Below are 8,901 nucleotides of genomic sequence, written 5' to 3'. Positions count from 1 at the left end.
TTTTCATTTGGTGTGGGGGCTTTATAGATTCCACATATAAGTGAGATCATAAGTGAGATCATTTCTATTTCTCTGACTTACTTCACTTAGCATAATGCCCTCAAATTCCATTCATGTTGTCACAAATGACAAGACTTCATTCTTTTATTTTTTTAAGACTTATTTATTTGACAGGAGACAAAGAAAAAGAGACAGAGAGTGGCAGTGAGGGGTAGAGAGAGAGAGAGTCTTAAGCAGACTCTGCACCGAGTGCAGAGTCTGAGGCACAGCTCCATCTCACCACCCAAGTTCACAACCTGAGCTAAAACCAAGAGTCAGACCTTTAACCAACTGAGCCCCCCAGGTGCCGCAAGCCTTTGTATTTTTTTTTAATGGCTGAATAATAATCCATTGTATATATACACCACATTTTCTCTCTCTTTTTTTTTTACAGTATTTTCAGCTTTATTATAAAAATGCACACACAACAAAAATTGTAAGCCATTTCTTGGCTCTACTTGCATTCAGCACTTGCATTTGAGTAGCTTTCTTTGCTTTTACCATCTCAACAATGCTTATATCGTTCCATGCAGTTCTTTGTCCTATCAGGCACTGTCTCTGCTATGTTTTTCCTATCTCTCAGGTGTATTTACTGGGTATGTTTTCAAAGCTTGTTCCAAAAGCTTCTGTTCTACTCTTGTCCAAGGGGTGAGACCTGGGTGTAGACCTCCAATAGTTCAGAAGGTGTTGCACTGTCTGCTTGAGGCACTATACCGTGTTCCTTTTAATATTTATCAAAAGCCTTTTTCTCTATCTCATCTTTCGGATGAAGGTCACATTTTTGAAGACTCTACCATCTTTGGAAGGTCTCCTAACTCCAGAAGAACATAGGTTAATGTAATTAGCAATACCTTCCCATCCTGAATCTCTTCTAGCAGGAAAGAGGTTCAATGAATTAGTAATTGCGTATCAACTTTTGGCTAATTTTTACCATTTCCACTTTGCCAGTTGCTTTGTCTGCGTTCTTAGATGCAGTCGCATATGAGCTTCAGGTTCCTCTTTCTCTGTTCTAACTTGTTCATTTATTTCTTCTGTTTTTTTTCTGGAGCAAACTTTCCTACTTCTTTAGTAGATGGTGTGAGTGTTTCTTTCAAATGCTGTAAGCTTCCTAGTTCAAGCCAATCACAAATTTTTTCCACTTCTTGCATCATTATAAGCTGCTCTGCCTCATTGTCAGAAAAGTGATTCCGGGTCTTACATGAATTTCGAAGTTTTTGCCTTTCCTTTTTAGTGGCTTTTTTTCTGGATATCTTTTTCCTTCTTAGTCAGTAATTCTTGTTATCTTTCTCCCCCTCTTTCTCTTTAGCTAACCAGACAGCTTCTAGTTCAGCTTGTCCTTGTTTTTCTTTAGCTTTTTGCTCCTTCCATTTTGCTTCTGCTTTGGCTTTCTTTTCTGCTTCTCCTGTGGCTTCTTCTTCCTTATTTTTTTTTTCTTTTATCCTTGGATCACAGCTACATGCATTATCAATTAATGCTCTTTTTTCTGTTCATTTCTTTTTTCTTCTGAGCCCTTATTGCTCTGCAATATTCTGCTTTTTCTTCTTCAATAAAATAACGAAAACTCTCTCCAAGAATCAAATTTATACAAGAAAAAATAAAATGCATCTATATCTTCAAATGATGAATTCATAACACCAAATTTAGGGATTTTATTATTATTTTATTTTTTTTAATTAACCATCTGGAATTCCTTTCAAATACTGGTGAAAACATATCAAAGAAAGTGTCCTTTGCTTCACTTTTGGAAGGAACCCAGTTATCAAAAGTAGGATCTACACTGTGGAATGCTTATCTTTTCACTGGATCAGATAGCATTTCATAAGCCTTAGTTATGCAAGTGAAGTCAGCCTTATCTCTTTCTTTATTGGTTTGCCAGCTGCTTTCCATTTGTCTGGGTGATGTTTTAAAACCATTGCTTTATCTTCCAGTCTTTGAGATCAAGTGTTTTCAACAAGGGAAACTCTCTAACTGCAATTCTTCATCTTTTGATTCTTCTGATAACTCTTCTTTATCCTCCAGTTCCTGAAAAGAGGCAGGAACATTTCTGTCTCTCCTCTTAACAAAAGCTTCAAACCATGTTCCCAGAGGTTCAACCTGATGAGGTGTTGAGGCAGAGGTCAGAGTGTGGGGGACGGTGGTGCTGTGGCTATCTGCAGCACTAGGCAGGAGCAGCACGAGGGCACCAAGCTACACCACATTTTCTTTATCCATTCTTCCATAGATGGACACTTAGATTCTTTTCATGCTGCCATGAATTTGGGGGTGAATATCTTTTCAAGTTAGTGTTTTCATTTTCTTTAGGTAAATACCCAGAAATGGAATTGTTGGATCATATGGTAGCTCTATTTATTTATTTATTTTTTTTTTTTTTTGCAGAAACTTCATACTGTTTTCCATAGTGGCTGCACCAATTTATATTCCCACCAACAGTATACAAGAGTTGCCTATTCTCCATATCCTTACCAACGTTTGTTATTTCCTGTCTCTTTCATAATAGCCATTCTAACAGGTGTGAGGTGATATCATTGGGATTTTGATCTGCATTTTCCTGATAATTAGTGATGTTAAGCAACAGGTATGGGTACATTATATATTTGCCATCTGTATGTCTTTTTTTAGAGAAATGTATATTCAGATCTTCTGCCCATTTTTTTTTTTATCAGATTGTTTTTTGCTATTGAGCTGTATGAGCTCTTTACATATTTTGGATATTAGCTGCTTACCAGATACATGATTTGCAAATATTTTCTCCCATTCAGTAGGTTTCCTTTTCATTTTGTTGATGGTTTCCTTTGCTGTGCCTGTATCCCTTTGACACGGTCCTTCATTCCTAGACACTTATTCTCTGGCTCAATAGGATGTCCCAAAAGTTTTGACTGAGCCCTGGAATGTCATCTCTAGAAAGCTCTGATACTTTTTAATAGAAAATGACATTTAGAAGCCTGGGTAAAAAGTGTGCTCATTGCTGCTGGGGTGGGAAAAGGATGCTACTGCAAGGCCATCATACATACACATTGCACATTGATATCTATTTATTTATTTTATTAATCTAAATTATTATATTTATTGAAATCATAAGTTCATGCAGATACAACCAATTCCAACCTAACATGACAGTGTTCATTCTACTTTTCTCCCTTTCCATTAGATAGTGAAATCATGACTCCCTCTTCTTTTGATATCTTTATCTTTGCAATTACATTCCCTACCTTGTTTGTAATCCATTTCCCATTATTGCCACCATGCTTCCCATATATAGACAATGTCTATTCTGTTCAGGCTCTGAAACTTCATGGCCAGGCTTCTCTATACACATGGGTGCTCTTTTCACCGAATTTGGGCTCTACACTGCTCTAGGGTTCCCCACCATGTGAATGCTCTCCCTACCCAGCTTGGGTCTAACACCCTACACTACACTGCCCCCAACATAGGCTGCCTTTTCCTCCCACTGGGGCTCTGACCCCACACCAAATTGAGCCTAGCAACATGCTCTTGATTTGTTTGGAGGGCTCTAGTCGCCCTCCACACACCACCCACCTCACAATGCCCACCTTAAAAAAAAAAAAAACAACAACAATGCCCACCTTAGTCTGACTTTAATATCTGAGCTTTTCAGAAAGGAGAAAGGAAAAAAATTGATAAAAATTATCAAATACTTTTTTTTTAAAGATTTTATTTATTTATTCATGACAGACACAGAGAGAGTGAGAGGCAGAGACACAAGCAGAGGGAGAAGCAGGCTCCAGGCAGGGTGCCTGACTTGGGACTCCATCTCAAATCTCCAGGATCACACCCTGGGCTGAAGGTGGCGCTAAACCGCTGGGCCACTGGGGCTGCCCTCAAATACTCTTTTAAAACATGAGAATTCTTCCAGAGAATAAGAAATCATCAGAAACTTTCATTTGAAACTGCTAGAAAAAGATTTTCTGCAAAATAAAGTATTATTTATTAATGAACTCTAACCACGAAGAGAATGCTTATTTCCCGTGAAGATCTCATATCAACCAATGAACAAAAATGTATTCATCATTTACTACTTTGTGAAACTTCCCCTAACAGATACATGACCCGCTGCAATAATACAAATCTAGACTCCCATCTAACAGAAGAAATATTTGGAAGCTCTAAATCACATTAATAAATGTTCCAATAAAATATGTTCTATCCTCTTATCTTGACAAATTATCTTTCATAACAAAAAATTTTAAATGTATGTAACTATGTTTTTATTTGATCAAAAGGCAGCTAGTTATCAAAAATAACTGAATTTAATTACTACTGCACATCTTGAGTGTTCTGATGATGAGTCAGTGATAACTGATTAGTAACAAAACATTCATTAATCACATTTAGTCCATGAAATTTACTTTTCTAGTTTTCATTCTAGCAAAATCACTAATTATGTGGTTATAATCAAGATTTTTCACATAGTTTGTTTCTACTCTGAGTCATTCCAAATTAGATGACTTTTCTTGAACCAGAGAAGTTCCTATATAAGTTTTTGTTTGTTTGTTACTAATTACAATTTGGAGAAACTTTGCTGAAACAACAGCAACTAAAGTAATATCTCTAAAGCATTATTTAGATTCAGAAACAAATCATGAACTTTTTGTATCATACTCAAACATTGTAATAAAGCTGTTATATGCAAGATTATTATAATTGTTAAATATTACAAAATATTTTAATTTCATCATAAAAATCATTATAATTTAATAATTTTATCATCTCTTAAATCAATAGCTATATCTGAGCTTTTATTTTTTTTTTCTTTCTTTAAAGATTTTATTTATTTATTCATGAGAGACATAGAGAAAGAGGCAGAGACATAGGCTCTCCTTGCAGGGAGCCAGATGTGGGACTCAGTTCTGGACCTCGGGATCACAACCTGAGCCAAAGGCAGATGCTCAACCACTGACCCACCCAGGCGTCCCTATATCTGAGCTTTTATATAAAGAATTGGTTACTACACATGTTGTATCTAGACCTACATATGTATCAACATAAGAGTAATATGAATCATTTAATATTATAGTCTTTCCCAGATGTCATGCTCAATTGTTGCAAGCAAGTAAGAAAATGGATGCTAGGCATTATTGGAAAATGATAATTCATTATGCGAACACTATTGTATTCATATCATCCGAGAGGAAGAAATTGGCGAGTTAAGTAATTTTTTTTTCTCTGACCTAAGTGCTTCTACTGCTCAGAAATATTTGTTTCTAATGTTGGCAGTGGCATAATCTATCATCATTACCACTCAGACACAGTCACTTTTTATTTTGAGGACATGGAGCAAGGGATCAAGAGGTGAATGCCGTTGGTCTCAAGAGGGGCTGTTTAGGATTACAGGTCATGCTGTGCCACAGCTGAGCTCTTCTCATGTGTGACACTCAGTCCACGCATCTATATTTGTGTGTGTGATAAACGGAGCCCTCTGAGGCATAGCAATGGCCCCTTTGCTGGAGTATAAGGACAGTAATGCTATGCTGCTTATAGGGTGTTTAAGTACAGTATAAAAATAACAGATGAAGTTTTAAGACGTGGCCTATCTCTTCTGTTTGAATCTAAATGGGAGTGGCCAGAGGAAGGCGAGGAGTACTAAAATCCATAAAGTGAACCAACACAGTAAGATTGAAGTTCCCCATGTGTCCAGAAATATAAGGCACTTTGTACATATTACCCATTGAATCTCCATAAGTCCCAGACTGTCCCAAGGGCAGGGACTGTCTCAATAGTGAGGGAGCTACACAATCCATGCACAATAAATGTTGAGGATGAAAGAAAGGAGCATAGGGCTCCTGAATTGATGAACTCAAGCTTCTAATGCCTTAAAAATAAGTTCTCCTCACCCTTAATTTGTCCTCCACGTCTTTCTTTCTCCCACCTGCCCTCTACTTCTTTATCCCCTCAAAGGCATACCCTTAGAAGTTAAGCTTATGTATTTTCCTAGGTTTAAGACCCCAATGCATGTTTGATATTGTCCTTCCCATTTGACTTTCTTGCAATTGATATTTACCACATAAGAGTATACACATTTGACAATTTAACTGACTTTAGGGAATTTTTTTTTCCTATGTGTCCTATGTGATTTCATTTCTGTTAATGAAGATTCTGACAAGGAAGTGAGGCACAGTAATCCTTAACCTTGTTAGAGATGTTTTGACAACAAAGTAGGATTCTTGAGATGATTTTCCAGACCCGTTAAAAATGGGAAGTCTTGCACAGCCCAGGTGGCTCAGCAGTTTATTGCCGCCTTCAGCTCAGGGCCTGATCCTGGAGATCCCGGATTGAGTCCTATCTACGTCAGGCTCCCTGCATGGAGCCTGCTTCTCCCTCTGCCTGTGTCTCTGCCTCTCTTTCTCTCTCTGTGCCTCTCATTAATAAATAAATGAAATCTTAAAAAAAAAAAAAAAGGAGGTCTTAATCATGCTCAGTAACTAAGAGAAAAGAAATAGCTAATGTGGAATGAATCCAAATTATTCTTCATCTGTTGTAGAACAGAGCTACATACACACCATCACTCACACAAACACTCACAAGCATGCATTAATTCACTGTCTTAAATGCCTGATATTTGATCCTATCTTGGTTAGCTCTGCTTGCTTTAATTATGATCAAAAGCTGAAAGTTGAGAAATAACCCAGGTATTTGTCAAGCACCCACAAAGTTCATGGTACCATATGAGGTCCTCAGAACATAGTGTACAGAGGAGACAATCCTATTCTTTAAGAGCATATAATCTAAGAAGAAAGGAAATAAGAACATACAATTACAGTAACTACAAAATGAATAGGTCAAAGACTGTATTTCCAACTTAGAGAATGGGTTGAATAAATTCAAGTCTTACCAAAATGCTGGTTTGCACAAAAGCATACACAATAGCAAAGAAAGAAGCCAACTGAGAGTGTGATACATTTGACTTAACTTTTTTAAATTAAGGGAAAATTTACTTACAGTGAAATGCGTAGATTTTAAGAGAACGATTCAATGAGTTTTAACAAATGTACAATACTCGTGTAACAAAATAGCAATTATGATAGAGTATTTCCATCACCCCACATACCCAATTAACATCAGTAAGATCTTATATAGTGATAGCCCCTTTTTCATCCCTGATTTTAGTGATTTGTATTTTCCCACCTTTTTTCTTGGTCAATTTTATTATTTATTTCAAAAAGCCAACTTTTAACTATTACTTATTCTCTCTTGTTTGTATATTTTCTGTTTTACTGATTTCTGCTCTTTTTTTTTTTTCCTTGTGTTTTTTTTTTTTTACTTTAATTTGCTCCTCTTTTTCTAGCTTCCTAAGGTAGAAACTGAGGTCATTGGTTTGAGTATTCGCCATTTTCTGATATAAGCATTTAAGAAGGTAAAACACTTCCCCATAAGTTTTGATACATTTGTTATTGTCATTCAGTTTGAAATATTTTCTACTTTCCTCTATGATGGTTCTGACATATGACTTATAGAGAAATAAGTTGTTTAATTTCCAAATATCTGGAGTTTCTTTAGGTATTTTATTTGCAATTAACTTTTAATTTAATTTCATTATGTTTGGAACACCTGGGTGGCTCAGCAGTTGAGCATCTGCCTTCGGCTCAGGGCGTGATCCTGGAGTCCTGGGCTCGAGTCCCACATTGAGCTCCCTGCATGAAGCCTGCTTCTCCCTCTGCCTCTCTCTCTCTGTGTCTCATGAATAAATACATAAAATCTGTAATAAATAAATAAATAAATAAATAAATAAATAAATAAATAAATAATTTCATTATGTTCTGAGAATATAGTCTATAAGATTTCAACCTTTTGAAATTTATAGAAAATTATTTTATAAAAAAAATAAAAAAAATAAAAAAAGAAAATTATTTTATGAGCTAGCATATGGTCTAACTTGGCAACCATTCCATATTCACTTTGAAAGAATTCATATTCTGCAGTTGCTGGGTGAAATATTTTGTAAATTTCAATTAAGTCAAGTTGATTAAACTATTTTCTATATCCCTATTGATTTTTATCTACTTGTATTATCCACTTGTTACATTAATTACTGAAAGAGTCATGTTAAAAATTGTGCATTTGTCTATTTCTCCCTTTTGTTCTGTCAGTTTTGCTTCACATATTTTGAAGTTCTATTATTAGGTTTATAGATACTTAAGAATTTTATATCTTCTTGACAAATCAATCCTTTCATCATTATAAAATGTTCCCTTTTATCTCCAGCAATGTTCCTTGAAGTCACTTTTGCATGATATTAATATAATAACAACTACTTTCTTATGCTTATTATCTGCATGATCTACCTTTTCTCATTCTTTTACTTTGAACTGTGTTTATTTTTAAAGTTCAATCTTCTGTAGACAGAAGGATCTCTTTCTTTTTTCTTAAATCCATTCTGACCACCTTATTCTTCTAATTGCAGTATTTAATCCATTTACAGTGAATATAATTATTGATACTGTTGGGACTGGGTTTACAATCTTGCTTTTAGTTTTCTATATGTCCCATTTATTATTTCTTCTGTCCCTCCTTTCTTTTTTATTTTGGTTTAATCATAAAAGTTTTAATATTGCATTTCAATTCTTCTATTGGTTTTTCAGCAACACATCTTTGCATTATATTTATTTATTTATTTATTTATTTTTATCTTTGCATTATTTTTAGTGGTTGCTCTAGGAATTACAATATGTACCTTTAACTTACTAAAGTTTAAGTAGGGGTAATATTGTACACATAAAATTAAGAGAGTATACTGTACAATTCCATTCCTAGCCCTCCATATTTTGTACTTTTTTGTGATATATTTCATTGTTATTTTATAAATCCCACTATGAAGTGTCACTATTTTTGCTTTAAATAATATGT

General features: G+C 35.1%; 1 pseudogene; it reads right to left on the bottom strand.

The window, feature by feature from the left end:
• Nucleotides 1-447: 447 nt before the first annotated feature.
• Nucleotides 448-3,283, bottom strand: LOC112907172 (dnaJ homolog subfamily C member 2 pseudogene; annotated as a pseudogene).
• Nucleotides 3,284-8,901: the final 5,618 nt, after the last annotated feature.

Source organism: Vulpes vulpes, chromosome 13 (assembly GCF_048418805.1).
Source record: "Vulpes vulpes isolate BD-2025 chromosome 13, VulVul3, whole genome shotgun sequence".
Lineage (NCBI taxonomy): Eukaryota > Metazoa > Chordata > Mammalia > Carnivora > Canidae > Vulpes > Vulpes vulpes.
The sequence above is the reverse complement of the archived record's forward strand: the minus strand, read 5'-3'. Positions and strand labels throughout refer to the sequence as shown.